The 19918-nt window shown below is 38.5% G+C and overlaps 1 protein-coding gene across 1 annotated transcript in view; it reads right to left on the reverse strand.

Annotated features, from left to right (window-relative positions):
* The window catches only part of rnf141 (ring finger protein 141), a 69899-nt gene that overhangs the window by 26506 nt on the left and 23475 nt on the right, over window positions 1-19918 (reverse strand). The gene's annotated exons all lie outside the window — the stretch shown is intronic.

The raw sequence follows: 19918 nt of genomic DNA on the forward strand, positions 1-19918 counted from the left end.
GCTTCGCAGTGGCGAAGTACTGCTTTAAAATTTTTATTAAGAAGAAAAGTAAACCTTTTTAAACTGAGGGAAAATAAATCAATAATTATTTGTTATGGATCTATTTGTATAGCACGTTGTCAGTTCTCCCCTCTGGTTGTAATATGACGAAGCTGTGTGCTGAGCTTACTGTTGAGCATGCAACGTACAGTTGGCCATGTGAAAAGCAGTCCTGCCTTAAATCAATGCCAACCTTTTGTAGGGTCTGTCCCTGAGACTTATTAACACTAGAATTACCAGAGCCTACGAAAAAACTCGTAAATCCGTCCCACCTTAAATCGCGTCTTAAATCCGTTTGCACCTCTCCGCCAGAGTCCTTTGTCATCTAAATGTGCTGATAAAGCTACTAGCAGCCAGCTATTCCATCCCCCCACCGACTTAGAATGAACTTCTCTCCTAGCTCAAGCCTTGCCTTGATTTGATTACCTGGGATTGAAGTGGAGTTTTACAGTGGAAATAATTCTAGCGTTATTTGGAATACACGCATTTCATGTGTGTTCCATTTCTAAAGTAGGCTGTGCAAACACATTTTTAAAACAGAAACGTTTTTCATATTCTAATAGTAAATGACAAAATGTAGGCATAAACTATATAACGTATGAAGCCTGAAGTCCATATATCAAAGAAACACTTTCACAAAAGGTACAAATAAAAGAACACGTGCGCCTTCATTCAAAAAAAAAAAAAAAAAAAAAAAGCCGCGTTAGCATGCCACATTGACTTTCTTAAAACAACCGCCGCGATGGCGTAATGGTATCAGCCCCTGACTGGGAATCAGAGGGTGGCGAGTTCGATTCCGCACGGCTCCACTTCGAGAAATTAACTGCTCTTATTCTTACAATTTTAGAATAACAATATAAATTTGATTTCAGTCTGTAACAGCCGGTGTAACTTATGATACTGGTAAAGGTTAGCTTTTTTTTTTTTTTTTTTTTTTTAATTCACTTTTCATTCTCGCAGTCGCATTCAGAATCAATCCATACAACCCCATCTGACACAGCTGGTTTCACATAAATAAAAGTGCACTTTTATTCAAGACTATAACCGAAGAATAAAGAAAGCAAGTTACAGTTGGTGGTTGATACAACAGCTTGCGTGGTGCAATGTTAAGAACTGCTGATTTCCGATCCGTGCTATATAAAATCATCACATTCAAATATTAACAGTTCCCACACACCCAAGGTCCGCCATTCCTACATTTACAACATGTGTACTTGTTGCAGTGTACACACCTCTCTGTGCTATGGTTCCTATTACAGTGAATGAGCACCTGACACTGTACTTTCTTCCCTGGGGGAAGCTGAGGTCTTAGAACGGAAGTTTGGTGATGCTGTATCATCTTTTCTTTTTCCATCGCCTTTTCCTGTAAGAAGCGACGACGAAGTTCCTCTGCAAGGTGAGCCATGAACACTCTTCTTTTCTCAGCGGACCCCGTGCATGCCTTATACAGTACGTGTGCGTTCATCGCTGCTAGGTCAAGGATGTTGTACAACACAGCAACCGGCCACCTGCGTGTTCCTGTTCGCACTGAACAAGCATGCGCCTTCTGGTCCATGATGTCAACGCCACGCTGGGGAAAAAAGAAAGACAAATATATGTGACATTTTGAAGAAATCATTTTATCACCAGAATAGCACCAGAATACTTCGTCACACTAATATTTTTTTTCATTAGCATACCTTCATGTGGTTGTAGTCTGTGACCGTGTTTGGTTTTTTTTTTTTTTTTATCTTGCCCAATCTCCACATCATGGTGCATTGTGCTGAGAATGCAGACAGACTTCATCTTTTTGGGCACATACACTGTCAGCATGGCACTGGGAGATCTAAACACCAGCGTGGAGAATTGTTTGTGTGCTGAACTGACTTTAGCTGCAGGTGGAAGTTCCCGTCGCACTTTATTCTATTAGCCAGCGAAAGTGACGTGAAGAAGTCTGTTGTTACGGTTCTGCCTTTTTGGATTGCGGCAGATTTGGAGACAAAGTACATGTGCAATGCCATTCCTTATTTAGGAAAAGATCCCAGTCGTCCCACGGGAGAAAGACTTTCCGAGTCTGTGGTCATAAAGCTTATGGAGCCATTTCTGGACAAAGGCAGAACCGTAACAACAGACTTCTTCACGTCACTTTCGCTGGCTAATAGAATAAAGTGCGACGGGAACTTCCACCTGCAGCTAAAGTCAGTTCAGCACACAAACAATTCTCCACGCTGGTGTTTAGATCTCCCAGTGCCATGCTGACAGTGTATGTGCCCAAAAAGATGAAGTCTGTCTGCATTCTCAGCACAATGCACCATGATGTGGAGATTGGGCAAGATAAAAAAAACAAAAAAAACCAAACACGGTCACAGACTACAACCACATGAAGGTATGCTAATGAAAAAAATATTAGTGTGACGAAGTATTCTGGTGCTATTCTGGTGATAAAATGATTTCTTCAAAATGTCACATATATTTGTCTTTCTTTTTTCCCCAGCGTGGCGTTGACATCATGGACCAGAAGGCGCGTGCTTGTTCAGTGCGAACAGGAACACGCAGGTGGCCGGTTGCTGTGTTGTACAACATCCTTGACCTAGCAGCGATGAACGCACACGTACTGTATAAGGCATGCACGGGGTCCGCTGAGAAAAGAAGAGTGTTCATGGCTCACCTTGCAGAGGAACTTCGTCGTCGCTTCTTACAGGAAAAGGCGATGGAAAAAGAAAAGATGATACAGCATCACCAAACTTCCGTTCTAAGACCTCAGCTTCCCCCAGGGAAGAAAGTACAGTGTCAGGTGCTCATTCACTGTAATAGGAACCATAGCACAGAGAGGTGTGTACACTGCAACAAGTACACATGTTGTAAATGTAGGAATGGCGGACCTTGGGTGTGTGGGAACTGTTAATATTTGAATGTGATGATTTTATATAGCACGGATCGGAAATCAGCAGTTCTTAACATTGCACCACGCAAGCTGTTGTATCAACCACCAACTGTAACTTGCTTTCTTTATTCTTCGGTTATAGTCTTGAATAAAAGTGCACTTTTATTTATGTGAAACCAGCTGTGTCAGATGGGGTTGTATGGATTGATTCTGAATGCGACTGCGAGAATGAAAAGTGAATTAAAAAAAAAAAAAAAAAAAGCTAACCTTTACCAGTATCATAAGTTACACCGGCTGTTACAGACTGAAATCAAATTTATATTGTTATTCTAAAATTGTAAGAATAAGAGCAGTTAATTTCTCGAAGTGGAGCCGTGCGGAATCGAACTCGCCACCCTCTGATTCCCAGTCAGGGGCTGATACCATTACGCCACCACGGCAGTTGTTTTAAGAAAGTCAATGTGGCATGCTAACGCGGCTTTTTTTTTTTTTTTTTTGAATGAAGGCGCATGTGTTCTTTTATTTGTACCTCTTGTGAAAGTGTTTCTTTGATATATGGACTTCAGGCTTCATACGTTATATAGTTTATGCCTACATTTTGTCATTTACTATTAGAATATGAAAAACGTTTCTGTTTTAAAAATGTGTTTGCACAGCCTACTTTAGAAATGGAACACACATGAAATGCGTGTATTCCAAATAACGCTAGAATTATTTCCACTGTAAAACTCCACTTCAATCCCAGGTAATCAAATCAAGGCAAAGCTTGAGCTAGGAGAGAAGTTCATTCTAAGTCGGTGGGGGGATGGAATAGCTGGCTGCTAGTAGCTTTATCAGCACATTTAGATGACAAAGGACTCTGGCAGAGAGGTGCAAACGGATTTAAGACGCGATTTAAGGTGGGACGGATTTACGAGTTTTTTTGTAGGCTCTGGTAATTCTAGTGTTAATTGTCATTGCTAAGCAGAGCCTTAGTGGAAATTGGAGGCGTTTGAATTGAAATGGGAGATCACAGGGTATAACGGGGATGCGAGGAATAAAAAACTCTCTCCCCTGAGCCACCGCCAGTAAAAATAGTTGCCTGAATGAGGTTCTTTTGGAGACACGTGACGTGAAGTCTCGTGCCGTCACAAAGTTTCAGTGGCTGTACGGAAATCCACAATCGGTTTCATATTGTTTTCGTACCTTATCAATTGTGTAATGTGTTTTTTGAACAGGTTTGATTCATCGAAGTAATCACTCCTGCTGCGTTGAGTCACTTCACGTGAGCCGATCTCTTGTGTGATGTTGCGATGTCCAGGGGTTTATTTAATGTTACCTAAGACCCGGCAGTTAAAAGTTTCTCGCTACAGCAATTTTAACTCTGTCACAAAGTGATCCAAAATGTCGTTTATGCCTGGTGTCTTCTCATTACACTTGTATCTCGCGAATATGGCATTGCAAACGGCAGCGGGTCAGTTCACGTGCTTACATGGGAGGCGTGATGATGCGATATATTTTGATATATATCAAAATACCCGCGCTTGGCAGCGGCGAAATACTGCTTTAAAATTTTTATTAAGAAGAAAAGTAAACCTTTTTAAACTGAGGGAAAATGAATCAATAATTATTTCTTAAGGATCTCTTTGTATACCATGTTGTCAGTTCGCCCTCCCAGTTCTAATATGACCAAGATGTGTGCTGAGCTTACTCTTGAGCATGAAATCTAACGTGGTTTGTGCCCTTCAGAATGAAAACAGTTTGCATTCACCTTTTAAAAAAAGGCGAGCTTTTAAGCCTGAGAAATCACCCCGTAAATGCACACGTTTAATTGCACGTGTTAATATCTATGCTTACACAGTATTAAAAGACACTGAACAACGGAGACTTATTAATTGTCATTGCTAAGCACAGCCTTAGTGTAAATTGGAGGCGTTTGAATTGAAATTGGAGATCAGAGGGTATAACGAGGATGCGAGGAATAAAAACTCTCTCCCCTGAGCCACCGCCAGTAAAAATAGTTGCCTGAATGAGGTTCTTTTGCAGACACGTGACCTGAAGTCTCGTGCCGTCACAAAGTTTCAGAGGCTGTACGAAAATCCACAATCGGTTTCATATTGTGAATTTCCCATTGGGATTAATAAAGTATCTATCTATCTATCTATCTATCTATTGTTTTCGTACCTTATCAATTGTGAAATGTGTTTTTTGAATAGGTTTGATTCATTGAAGTGATCACAACTGCTGCATTCAGTCACTTCACGTGAGCCGCTCTCTTGTGTGATGTTGCGATGTCCACGGGTTTATTTAATGTTAGCTAAGATCCGGCAGTTAAAAGTTTCTGGCCACAGCAATTTTAACTCTGTCACAAAGTGATCCAAACTGTCGTTTATACCTCGTGTCTTGTCATTAAACTTGTATCTCGTGAATATGGCATTGCAAACGGCAGCGGGTCAGTTCACGTGCTTACATGGGAGGCGTGATGACGCGATATATTTTGATACATATCAAAATACCCGCGCTTCGCAGCGGCGAAGTACCGCTTTAAAATTTTTATTAAGAAGAAAAGTAAACCTTTTTAAACTGAGGGAAAATGAATCAATAATTATTTCTTAAGGATCTCTTTGTATATCATATTGTCAGTTCACCCTTCCGGCTGTAATATGACCAAGCTGTGTGCTGAGCTTACTCTTCAGCATGAAATCTTAACGTGGTTTGTGCCCTTCAGAATGAAAACAGCATTTAAATTTTTAATAAAAGGCGAGCTTTTAAGCCTGAGAAATCACCCCGTAAATGCACACGTTTAATTGCACATCTGTTAATATGTATGCTTACACAGTATTAAAAAACACTCAACAATTAACGTCATTTACCTTCGTTCCCGCATTTGACTCGTGCTGTAAATCTCTTCCTTGTTTTCACTTCACGTGATTACGTAGGAGGCGTAATACGTGATGACGTGATACGTGACTCCGCCTCCTCCATTAGACTATATGGACAAAAAACAGGTTCCAGTTATGACCATTACGCGTAGAATTTCGAAATGAAACCTGCCTAACTTTTGTAAGTAAGCTGTAAGGAATGAGCCTGCCAAATTTCAGCCTTCTACCTACACGGGAAGTTGGAGAATTAGTGATGAGTGAATCAGTCAGTGAGTCAGTCAGTCAGTGAGTCAGTGAGGGCTTTGCCTTTTATTAGTATAGATATAGACATACATACATACATTCACACATATATTATAATATATATATATATATATATATATTATATATATATACATATATATATCCATCCATTTTCCAACCCGCTGAATCCGAACACAGGGTCACGGGGGTCTGCTGGAGCCAATCCCAGCCAACACAGGGCACAAGGCAGGAACCAATCCCGGGCAGGGTGCCAACCCACCGCAGATACATATATATATATATATTATATATATATATACATATATATATATATATTATATATATATATATATATATTATATATATACCCTAAGTTCTTGTCTATAAGCCGCGGCTTATCTAAGGAAAAAAGTTGTGAAAAAGAAAAAATAGAATATCGGCTTATACATCCATCGCGGGGGTTGCGTTCCAGAGCCACCCGCGAAATAAGAAAATCCGCGAAGTAGAAACCATATGTTTATATGGTTATTTTTATATTGTCATGCTTGGGTCACAGATTTGCGCAGAAACACAGGAGGTTGTAGAGAGACAGGAACGTTATTCAAACACTGCAAACAAACATTTGTCTCTTTTTCAAAAGTTTAAACTGTGCTCCATGACAAGACAGAGATGACAGTTCTGTCTCACAATTAAAAGAGTGCAAACATATCTTCCTCTTCAAAGGTGTGTGTGTCAGGAGCACAGAATGTCACATAGATAGAGAAAACAATCTCTAGCAAATAAATCAGTGGTGCTGTTTGGCTTTTAGGTATGCGAAGCACCGCGGCACAAAGCTGTTGAAGGTGGCAGCTTACACCCCCTCCGTCAGGAGCAGGAAGAGAGAGAGAGAGAGAGAGAGAGAGAGAGAGAGAGAGAGAGAGAGAGAGAGACAGAGTTTGTTTTTCAGTCAAAAATCAATACGTGCCCTTCCAGCTTTTAAGTATGCGAAGCACCGTGCAGCATGTCTTTTCAGGAATCAGCTTTACAAAAGATAGCAACGTGAAGATAATCTTTCAGCATTTTTAGACGAGCGTCCGTATCGTCTAGGTGTGCGAACAGCCCCCCTGCTCAATCCCCATATGTCAGGATCACAGATAGGCAGCGCAAGAGTGAGAGAAAAGTAAGCAATCTAGCTTCTCAGCCATCTGCCAATAGCGTCCCTTGTATGAAATCAACTGGGCAAACCAACTGAGGAAGCATGTACCAGAAATTAAAAGACCCATTGTCCGCAGAAATCCGCGAACCAGCAAAAAATTTGCGATATATATTTAAATATGCTTACATATAAAATCACAATTTAAATGACCGCTACGTGCGCGTGCTGACTCGGCGACGCCCAGAGCAGAAAGAATGCGCTGCGGCCGCTCCAACCGCGCCATGTGGGGAGTGAGAGAGACGCCAATATCTCACACTCTCTCCCCCCTTAAAGAAATTAAATGGGTGCAAGTGAGACCACTGACTTCCCTCCCTTCTATTAGTTATAGATTATAGTACGTTCGGCTTATCCATGAGTCCGGCTTATCTATGATACGATTTTATTTTAAAAATTCGTATGATTTTTGGTCTCCGGCTTATACATGAGTCCGGCTTATAGACAAGAACCTAGGGTATATATAATATATATATTATATATTTATATATTATATAATATAACTATTATATAATATAACTTAACTTGTGGAGGGTGTATCCTGTAGCAAAGCCCTAACTTTTTTCGTGAAAGCCCGTTTCAGTAAATAAGTCTAATAATAAGTGTAAAGATATTGGCAATAAGCTAAGCAAACCCAGGAAGACATGGAATCGTTTAAATCAAGTATCATTACATCTTCCTTTCTTAAAGATATATATATATATATATATATATATATATATATATATATATAGAGAGAGAGAGAGAGAGAGAGAGAGAGAGAGAGAGAGAGAGAGAGAGAGAGAGAGAGAGAGAGAGATAGATATATATATATATATATATATATATATATATATATATATATATATATATATATATAGATATAGATATATATAGATATACACATATAGATATAGATATATATATAATATATATATACACATATATATATATATTTGCAAACGGTTTCTTCTTCATTGAGGCTTTCTCTTGGAGAGCTTTTTTCATTTCATTGAAAATTAAAGCAGCAGCTGCCAAATTATGTAGCTTTCGTATTAATTTTTCAACATTGTGTAAAATAACTTTATAAAGTAACATAAAAGGTTTAAATACTGGTTATCCTTTTACACTAAAATATTACTAAAGAGATACAAAAAAAATAAAATGCATATGTTCTTTTTCTTTAAGGAGATTAAATATTACTGAAGAAAGAAAAAAAAAAAAAAAACTAAAACAGCCAAATGGGGCTATGCATACAAACTTAAAAGGTTTAAATAAAACAGAAATATACACTTTTATTTTTACTTGCTTAACTTGTGGAGGGTGTATCCTGTAGCAAAGCCCTAACTTTTTTCGTGAAAGCCCGTTTCAGTCAATAAGTCTTAAAAACAGGTGTAAAGATATTGACAATAAGCTACGCAAACCCACCAAGACATGGAATCGTTTAAATCAAGTATCATTACATCTTCCTTTCTTAAAGAGAAGTAAGGCAGTACTTATAAGCTTACATATATATATATCTATATCTATATATGTATATCTATATATATCTATATCTATATATGTGTATCTATATATATATCTATATCTCTCTCTCTCTCTCTCTCTATATATATATATATCTAAATCCCCGCAAAGTACTGCTTTTAAATTTTTATGAAGAAGAAAAGCTTTTTAAATTGAGGGAAAATATCCCAATAGCAATTTGTTAAAGATCTGTTTTTTTGTGAAGCAGCCTTAACACAGCTTTTCCGCTGTTTTATAAACGAACGCCATATAAGGTCTTCCTTTTTCCTTGCTTCGCCAAGGAAAGAGCCTTTTTATTAAATCCAAGGGTTCTTCGCTTTTTTTTTTGTTTATTACGATTGTTATAGTTCTGTTTGTATACGACGTTGTCAGTTCAGCACTCAGGTTGTAATATGACCAAGCCGTGCAAGCTTACTGTTAAGAATGCAACGTATAGTTGTACATGAGAAAAGCAATCTTGCCTCAAATCAATGGCAACCTTTTGTAGGTCTATGAACTTAATTTAAAGTTTAGGTTGACACGGTGCTTTCTTTCCGAAGTACCTGCACTCATGAATATGTCTGTATGCGTCAGTCGCTCAAATCCCCGCGCTTCGCACCGGCGAAGTACTGCTTTTAAATTTTTATTAAGAAGAAAAGAAAACCTTTTAAAATTGAGGGAAAATATACCAATAACAGTTTGTTAAGGATCTGTTTTTTTGTGAAGCTGCGTTCACTCGAGTGATCACTTCGAGCTGACTTGCTGGCTAACCATAAGCGTTACCTGGTAGGTAACCACCCATACAATCAGATTGTGAATCAGACTACGAATGCCGTGAATGTAATTACCCCGATCTACATGCTGTCAAATAAACGAACCACACGCCGTGGCGCAATTTTAGGGGCTTCGCCTGTAGCGCTGACGTCCGAGGTTCGATTCCTGTATTGGAGTGAAGTGAGTGGGTGGTTACCTACCAGGTAACGCTTATGGTTGGCCAGCAAGTCAGGTAACATCAGCCACGCTGCCTTCTGTTGTGAGAAGCAGATCATAGAATGGATGAAAATAGTTTACTGTCAAATAATGCAAAGAGTACGCGACACCTGTTTCCCCCTTATTCTTGGCTCATCAGGCGTACACACTCACTGCACTCGCTTACGGTAATCGAACGTCGGACGTCAGCGCTAGAGGGGCTTCGCAGCGGTGAAGTATTGCTTTTAAATTTTAATTAAGAAGAAAACCTTTTTAAATTAAGTCTTAAAAAGAGGTGTAAAGATATTGACAATAAGCTACGCAAACCCACCAAGACATGCAATCGTTTAAATCAAGGCGCAAGTCGAAAAACACCATCCTATAATATTAGTTAACGATTAACACATTTCTATATGTATTGTAAGCATACAATACAACTGATAATACGTTGCACTTATTTATCTGGTGTACTGACATTTTTGCGCGTTTAACGGCTGAAATCTAACGTGGTTTGTGCCCTTCAGAATGAAAAGAGTTTGCATTTACCTTTTTAATAAAAGGCGAGCTTTTAAGCCTGAGAAATCACCCCGTAAATGCACACGTTTAATTGCACGTGTTAATATGTATGCTTACACAGTATTAAAAGACAGTCAACAATTAATGTCATTTACCTTTGTTCCCGCGTTTGACTTGTGCTGTAAATCTCTTCCTCGGTTTCAGTTCACGTGATTACGTAGGAGGCGTAATACGTGATGACACGATACGTGACTCCGCCTCCTCCATTAGAGTATATGGACAAAAAACAGGTTCCGGTTATGACCATTACACGTAGAATTTCGAAATGAAACCTGCCTAACTTTTGAAAATAAGCTGTAAGGAATGAGCCTGCCAAATTTCAGCCTTCTACCTACACGGGAAGTTGGAGAATTAGTGATGAGTGAGTCAGTCAGTCAGTCAGTGAAGGCTTTGCCTTTTATTAGTATAGATATATATATATATATATATATATTATATATATATCTACTTATTCACGGCATTCGTAGTCTGAATCACAATCTGATAGTATGGGTGGTTACCTACCAGGTAATGCTTATGGTTGGCCAGCAAGTCAGCTAACATCCGCCACGGTGCCCTCAGTTGTGAGAAGCAGATCATAGAATGGTTGAAAATAGTTTACTGTCAAATAATGCAGAGTACGCAACACGTGTTTCGCCCTAATTCTGGGATCATCAGGCGTACACACTCACTGCACTCCCTTACGGGAATCGAACCTCGGACGTCAGCGCTAGAGGCGAAGCCCCTAACATTGCGCCACGGCGTGTGGTTCGTTTATTTGACAGCATGTAGATCGGGGTAATTACATTCACGGCATTCGTAGTCTGAATCACAATCTGATTGTATGGGTGGTTACCTACCAGGTAACGCTTGTGGTTGGCCAGCAAGACAGCTAACATCCGCCACGGTGTCTTCAGTTGTGAGAAGCAGATCATAGAATGGTTGAAAATAGTTTACTGTCAAATAATGCCAAGAGTACGCGACACGTGTTTCGCCCTAATTCTGGGCTCATCAGGTGTACACACTCACTGCATATAGCCAAATTCTCTCGCTTCGCAGCGTTGAAGTATTACTTTTAAATTTTAATTAAGAAGAAAAGAAAACCTTTTTAAATTGAGGGAAAATATACCAATAACAATTTGTTAAGGATCTGTTTTTTTGTGAAGCTGCCTTTACACAGCCTGTCCGCTGTTTTATAAACGAACGCCATATAAGGCCGTCCTTTCTCCTTGCTTAGCGGTTCTGTATTGTTTTATTGTTCGTTTATTACGATTGTTATAGTTATTGTGTAGGTATTTGAGACTCACTTTTCTGTTCAGGTACCCATTTCCTTTATGTAATCCGCGGATTCTCCGCTATTTTTTGTTAGTTTATTACGATTATAGTTATTTATTGATTCCCTTCTTTAGCTGACTGCCTGCTCATATATGGCGCTCTGCTGTTTTTTTGTGAAGCAGTCTTTACACAGCTTCTCCGCTGTTTTATAAACAAACGCCATATAAGGCCATCCTTTTTCCTTGCTTCGCCAAGGAAGCAGCCTTTTTATTTAATCCACGGGTTCTCCGCTGTTTTATTGTTCGTTTATTACGATTGTTATAGTTCTCTTTGTATACCACGTTGTCAGTTCAGCACTCCAGTTGTAATATGACCAAGTCGTGCAAGCTTACTGTTGAGAATGCAACGTATAGTTGTACAGGAGAAAAGCAATCTTGCCAAACTTAATTTAAACTTACGGTTTACACCGTGCTTTGTTTCCGCCTTAGCTGCACTTATGAATATGCCTGTATGCGTCACTCGCTCGCTTCTTATTGTTTTGCTGCCTTCTCAATTGTGTAATGAATGTTTTCTTCAGCGCTCTTTGGGGCTCTTCCTTGTTTTCTACGTACTGCGTTCACAGTCAGTTCACGTGATTACGTGGGAGGCGTGATGACGCGATACGCAACTCCGCCTCCCACGGCCAGCGAGCTGCAGTCCATTACAGTATATGGACAAAAAAGACGTTCCAGTTATGACCGTTACGCTTTGAATTTCGAAATGAAACCTGCCTAACTTTTGTTAAGTAAGCTGTAAGGAATGAGCCTGCCAAATTTCAGCCTTCCACCTACACGGGAAGTTGGAGAATTAGTGATGAGTGAGTGAGTGAGTGAGTCAGTGAGGGCTTTGCCTTTTATTAGTATCGATATATATATATAGATATAGATATATAGAAGAGAAGGTCTGTGATACGGTTTGCATATTTGCAGCTGGAGATCCACAAAGGGAGAAAAATGAATCACGTATCATAAAGTAGTTTTTATTCCTGAGCTTTCAACCCCTGCCAGAGGTCTTCATCAAAGGATAATGCTTAGACTTACAAGAATCAAAGGCAATATATAGCAAAACATTACGTGGAGGATGGCTAAGTCAGTGTGATGGGGGTGGGGGGTATTGGGTGTACAGTTTATTTATTATGAACATGTTCTTCTTAAGTTTGCATATGCTGGATTTATGTCCAAGTGTCTGTTGATGGCGTTCTCATTTGATAGCCAAGATTCGGCCAGCTCTCTGGCACTTTTAGTACTGGCCTTAAATTTGACTTGTACATTGTCCCAGATAAATGTATGTCCTGTTGATTTAGTATGCATGTAGATCAATGAAAGTGAGTCCTTTCTTCTGACAGCGTTGCGATGTTCCTGTATACGTGTTGCGATTCTTTTTAAAGTTTGTTCTATGTATACCGCTGAGCAAGAACTGCATGGAATGCTATAAACTGCGTTTCGTGTTTCTGCTATCGATTTCTTGTTTTTGGAATTAAACAGAACCGTGTGCAGATTGTTCGTGGGTTTGTGTGCTATTCTGACGCCTGACTTGGCCAGGATGCGCGCTGTACCTTCAGACAACTTGTGGTGATAAGGGAGTGAGTGCCAGGTGGGGTGGGGGTTCTGATTCAATTCAACTGTTTGCTGAGCTTTTTGGCGTCTTCTGTGTAAGCTCCGATTAATGAATGTTTTTGAGTATCCGTTTGAAGTGAAAAGATGGAAGAGACCGCGTCTCTCATTCATTTTTGTTTCCTTCGTATTACAATGGGTGTGGACTCTTCTGAATAGAGTTTTAACACAGCTCCGTTTATGAGATACCGGGTGGTTGCTGGTGAAGTGTAATATCTTGTCTGCGTAGCATTCTTTACGGTAAACACTTGTGGTCAGGGTGGCATCATTATTTCTTTTGATGTAGATGTCCAGGAAGCTGATGTGTCAGTTAATTTCTTTTTCCATTGTGAATTGGACTGCAGGGAATATTGTGTTGATGTGGTTGTAGAATTCATTCAGCTGGTTATTTTTTTTAATATGACGAATGTGTCATCTACATAGCGTATCCAAATTTTGGGTGTGAACTGGGATAGAGCCATGTTTTCAAATCGCTGCATTACCAGTTCTGCTAGAAGTCCTGATAACAGCGATCCCATTGGCATGCCTTCTTTCTGAGTGTAGTATTTGCCATTGAAATGAAAGTGAGTTTTCTGGCAAAATGATATTAGGTGCATTATGTCTTTAATGGACAGTTTAGTTCTTGTCTCTATGGTGGGGTCGCTTTCCAGTCTCATTAATAGTGTTTCTGTGGCCAGATGAAACGGAATCATAGTGTATAGCGACACAATGTCAAACGAGACCATGATCTCATCCTCGGCGATGGATATATCTTTCAAGCGCTGTAATGCCAACTCAGCGCTGTTCACCGAATATTCAGAGTCATAAGTTAAATGTTTGAGTAACTGGAAAAGTCTTTTTGACAAGTTGTAAGATGGTCCGCCTATTAGGCTGACCACTGGTCTAAATTTCAGTGGTGTTTTATGTATTTTAGGGAGTCCGTAAAATAAAGGGCAGTTAGCATCGCTGGATTTCATTTTGTAATAATTCTGTGCATCCAGGCGGTTGTTATTTCCAGAGTTTGGTCAGAGTATTGTTTATTCTATTAAGTGTAGTTTTCGTTGGGTCATTACTCAGCTGTTGATAAGTGTTAGTGTCAGAAAGCATTTCTTCCATAGCTGTGGTGTATTGTTCCTTGTCTAAGACGACAGTTGTGCCTCCTTTGTCGGCTGATGTGATAATGATGCCACAGAAACAGTATTAATGAGACTGGAAAGCGACCCCACCATAGAGACAAGAACTAAACTGTCCATTAAAGACATAATGCACCTAATATCATTTTGCCAGAAAACTCACTTTCATTTCAATGGCAAATACTACACTCAGAAAGAAGGCATGCCAATGGGATCGCCGTTATCAGGACTTCTAGTGGAACTGGTAATGCAGCGATTTGAAAACATGGCTCTATCCCAGTTCACACCCAAAATTTGGATACGCTATGTTAGGGGTGGGCAGTATGACCAAAATTCTATATCACGGTATTTTTCTAAATTATCCCGGTTTCACAGTATTCGATGGTATTTTTTCCCCCATGCATGAGTGGATGTTAACCACATTTTCCACCGCAATTACTGGCTAAGAATAATCTATTCCACTGTCAAGAGTATTGTACATTGTACAAAAAAAAAACATTTTAATGTGCACACAAGTATTAATACAGGTTTGCATTGCCCCATAAAGTGATAGTTTTCAAGGGGGTGGCACTAATAGAGAAGGTATCACATTGCATGACAGATGCAGTCAAAATATAGAACCTTTTTATTGAACAAATTTTGCAAAAACAAACTATAATTTTGACAACATATTTTCAACCATACAAAGAGGCATTTAGACTTAGTAAAATATCCAGAAGTGCTTGTCAAAAATTGTATTGCACCGAATATGTCTTAGAAAAGGAATAAATAGTAAATATTTTTTGTAAACCAACTACACTTTCTGTTAATGTTAACAATCTCTGTCCACTGACACGTTAAAGTGACTTTTTAAACAACTTTATCATCATTAAACTGCATAATATTTAAACTAATAAATAATAACAATAAAATAAATAATAGTATTATTACTGAGAGTTGCACTATTACTTCAAGCCCAGGTGCATTACACAGTATTCACCAAATTAAAATAAAATACAACAAGTGCAACTTGGTGATGACATCTTTACCAACTGAACCATCATTTAGGCAAACTGCATTAACATGGACCTTGCTTCAAGCTCAGCTATACTGGGAAGAAAAAAACAAACTATATGTCGAGAACAAAGTCAACATTTCCACTTTATTCTTGCCGTTTATGTCGAGATTAAAGTCGACATTTCCACTTTATTCTCGCCGTTTATGTTGAGATTAAAGTCGACATTTCCACTTTATTCTCAGTTTACTTCATAATTAAAGTAGAATGTCGTACACTAAACTTCTTCCTAAAATCAATGTTTAATCAATTACTTAATTTACCCCGTCATAAATTAATGCAGCACATTAAATGCTTTGTGTTACGTTCCCCGACCCAGTGGTTAATCACTACGCTTCTTAAACTGACTTCCTCCGCACTAAGAGAAGACAGCGATCACCATACAGAATCCATTCACTTCATGATATTCCTGCTTTCTGAAAATTTAGAATGCTAAGATAAATACTTGATATCATTTTCATGATGAAATGCATTAAAGCAGGTATTACACATGCACGGTAGTGAGGCGGTAGTGCTGCTCCCTTGCAGTAAGGGGTCCCCAGGTGTATGTTCAGTATAGAGAACTTTATGGCAGGTGTGACGAGGCTCCAAAAACTGGATGTATGAATAACTATCGCACAGGTTTAGCTTAAATATTGTGTAAATGTTGGGTTTGTGATCTGCTGGTCGGAGACACGAACACAGAATTCAATGCATGTTCTTCTGAGCGGGCTATCTTTATTGCATGCATGCTGTCTCTATCTGACGTAGGCTACCAAAACCCCCAGTTCCTATCCTTCCATTTTCTTTCTCCATATAACCAATCACCACATGATAAACGTCTTTGTGAAATCAAAACTAGTTATAAACTTAGACCACAGTGTGTTCAGAATTTTAAAAAAATCTTCGTTATACATGTTTAATTATACCATCCATTACGCCCAACCCAGTAAGCATTGTGTGCGAGGCAGCAGCAAATCCTGAACAGGGCACCAGCACATCGCAGGGTGAATAAGAGCAACACATACACTAGCAGGGTCAATATAGCATAACAAAACCCCACATCCTACATGACTTTGAAAGGAAACTGAAGCATGGCGAGTAAACCCACCAGAAAAACATGCAAATTCAAGGCAGGGAACGCCCGGGACCCCCCTTGCTGCGAGGCAGCAGTGCAACCTCCACGCCACTGTGCCCCCATATGATTAATACATGCTTTAATGCATTTCATCATGAAAATTATATCAAGTATTTATCTTAGCATTCTAAATGTTCAAGGAGCAGAAATATCATGAAATTAATGTATTCTGTGTGGTGATCACTGCCTGCGCCTCCTCTTAGTGCAAGAGGAAATCAGTTTAAGAAGCACGTAGCGATTAACATGGCTCGGGGAACACTTAACACAAAGCATTTAATGCGCTACATAACTTATGACGGGTTTGAGAAAATCTAGTAAATTAAATATTCATTTTAAGATGAAGTTTAGTTTACGAAGTTCTACTTTAATGGCAAATCACGAGAATAAAGTCAACATGTCGACTTTAATCTCGACATAAACAGCAAAAATAAATTAGAAATGTTGAGAATAAAGTCAACATGTCATCACACTATTACACAGTATCCAGGTACGTTATACAGTATTAATAAAAAATAAAACAAGTTCAACTTGGCTTGCAGTATTATCCAGTAGTATAGAAACAGTATTCACAAATTTGAACATAATGGTCCACCTTTTAAAACCAAAGTATCTCCAGACAACAGACACGGCTCCTTTTTTCAGCAGAAGTTCTTCTGTGTCATCATGTTCAACTTTATCGTCTGCTACAGCTTCAGTTTCTGAATGTTCTCTGTCCATTTTCACCATTCAATACCTCCACTAACGTATGTACTCCGTTGCATGTGTGCTTAGCGGTGCAGCAGTGAAAAAGGTCCCAACTTAAACAGTTTCCCACTGCGCCACGTTCTGAATGTTGTTTAGGCTATTTAAACCAGTGTTGCGATAGAAGAAAAAATCTGTATCATAACAGAAATATAAAATGGTTTTTGGTGTGAACCGGTATACCGCCCAGCACTAATCTTGGCTATTGCATATTATTTTTTATTAAATGTTGAATCAAACAGAAAATTAGATATATTGTCCACCTCTAATACAATCGTACACCATTCAATAGATAGCATTTCGTTAAATTGCCCCTTTATTGGGCTTTAAAAACACAGATTATTGTATCTTTTATTAAAAGAAAACAAAAACAAAAAAAAAGCAACATAATTATTACTAGCAACAATGGCATCATTTGGAGGGGGCTGCCAAGACTTGGGTCCCTGATCTGTGGGGACCATCCACAACCATTTAATTGTCTTCCAGAGCATAGCCGGTCTTCCTCCCTTTCTGCATTCTGACATACTTGTTGACTGTACAAAAACCCCACGGTGAAACATCCTCGATCCCCAAAACACCCCAGGAAGAAATTAATCTTTTCCATCTAACAAATATGTTGTAGTAACTGCATTATCAGAGGGGGCAGCTAAGCCCCTAATAAGTGCTGAAGCTAGCGACGCCCTTGACTAATAATATATATTGATCTTTAATGGATTTTATTAACATTAAATTACTTTGAAGTAACAGTTAAAAAGTGAACAAATGTGCCAAAAGAACAGCCTTTTCTACTCATACATAATGAGATTTGTTGAAAGTCAGGGCATTTTGCTGTGTGATGTAGTCTTAATGTCTTATCATATATATGCTGATAAATGTTTTCTTTGCCATCATGGCTGACTTTATCTTGGCATGTGTTTTAAAATATTATCTTTCATTTTCATACACTTTAACATAGTGGTTCACAACCCTTACTTCTCTATGTATCCCTGTTTTTTCGCCATGAGAATATAAGATAACCCCCTTACACAGACTATGGTGTTTATCCACTTGTTCTTTTGCTGCAGTCATGACAAAGGTACTTTTTTTGAACTTTTATTTATTAACAAATACCTATTTGTTTTGATATTCTATATTAATCCACGAGGGGAAATTGTCTTTTTTCTACTACTGCTATTACACTGCCTGTGTTTTTAAGGCATAGTGCACAATTACTAGGATATCTCAAAAACAGCCTATATACTTCTATTAAATGATAGTTATTTTTAGTAATTTCTGTTTTTAATCATAACATCCAACATGTAGGCATTTATTAGGGATAAATTATGATCAGTAATTACCAAAATAAAGAATCTACAGATATTTTTGATAACAAAAGCTACTTACTATTCACAGGACACAAAGAACACTCCACACTAAAATTGTATTTTTTATGCTATTTATCCTATGTACTTTGAGGGGCAAGAATTATTTTTGTCACAATTTCATGAATGGAGATACAAAAATGTATTACATAACACAAGCCAAAGGTAAGCACTTCTGTACAAAAGAGAGCAAAGTGAAAAAATATTCTCACATTACTTGTGTCACATAATTCAAAAGTCATTCTTCAGAAACTGAAGGTAAGCCTTTTGATCAGAGAATGGGAGAAAGAGGCAGTGTGTTTTTTTTTTTTAAGATTTAAGTATTTCTGAAATTAAAAAAAATAAATAAATTTTTAAAATGCAGAAATTGTATGTAGATGTTTTTTCATAACTTAATTACTGAAGCCACTTTGTTATCCTTTGTATGCAGCACTGGACTGTTTACATCAGCAATATACATATTTAACAAGAAAGTAAAGCAAGTGCATTTTCTGTCCACATGCAACAGTTAAGTCAAAAGAAAAGATAACATCATCAAGCACAGCTGTGGGAGCAGTCAAGTAAGCTCCAGAAGGGTGGCCAGCCAAAACATTTGTGCAGCTCTAAAACGTGTATGCAGTGGCGGCAGCAGCATGGGTGAGGTGAAAATAACAAATCTTTGTCGTTATGCTAAAATGCTAAAGTTCTTTATGGCAGTGTAAGGTTACAAGAGACACATTTTAAAACCAGATATAAATCTAATTCAGCTAAACTATAAACTGCATACAATGGCTATATGAAACAGGCTTCAAAAGGGGCTTTTGAGAAAGCTATGCAACATATTTTGAATACTGGTGAAGAAAGCTGCTTTTAAAAATATCACAGAGCAGGATTAAGTCTATGGGTCTTATGTTTGAAACCACTGCCATAGCTTGAATTTTAGTGATTTAATTAATTACTTTGCTACTATTTTAAAATTACTTTCAGTCATCTTCCCCTGGAAGTTCACTCCGGCTGAGACTCACTACCTTAACGGATTTCTACAGCAAACATATTGTAGCAGATGCAGTTTCTGTGGGATGTTTCAACCCCTCACATTTATCTCAGTTGGATTCATAATCGGGTCACTCTTAATTACAAGACAGGGACATTGTTGCAGCGCTATAGGAGATTTTGAATATTTCTGTTACAGCCTGTGCGCAGCTTACACAATATCATAAAAGCAACTAGTGACAGGAGAGTTGTATGCTGATCTGCTAATTACACCTAAAAAGCAAAAAACAGCCAGTTCAAATCCACTGCCAAAAAAACCACTGCATCACTAAAGTGGTCACCATTGGCAACCTGGCAACCATTAATGTCGAGCCCTTGTGAACAATACTGTCTTAATTAAACTTATATTACACCAAATGCAATGCAGTTT

The sequence above is a fragment of the Erpetoichthys calabaricus genome, chromosome 2 (genome assembly GCF_900747795.2).
Source record: "Erpetoichthys calabaricus chromosome 2, fErpCal1.3, whole genome shotgun sequence".
NCBI lineage: Eukaryota > Metazoa > Chordata > Cladistia > Polypteriformes > Polypteridae > Erpetoichthys > Erpetoichthys calabaricus.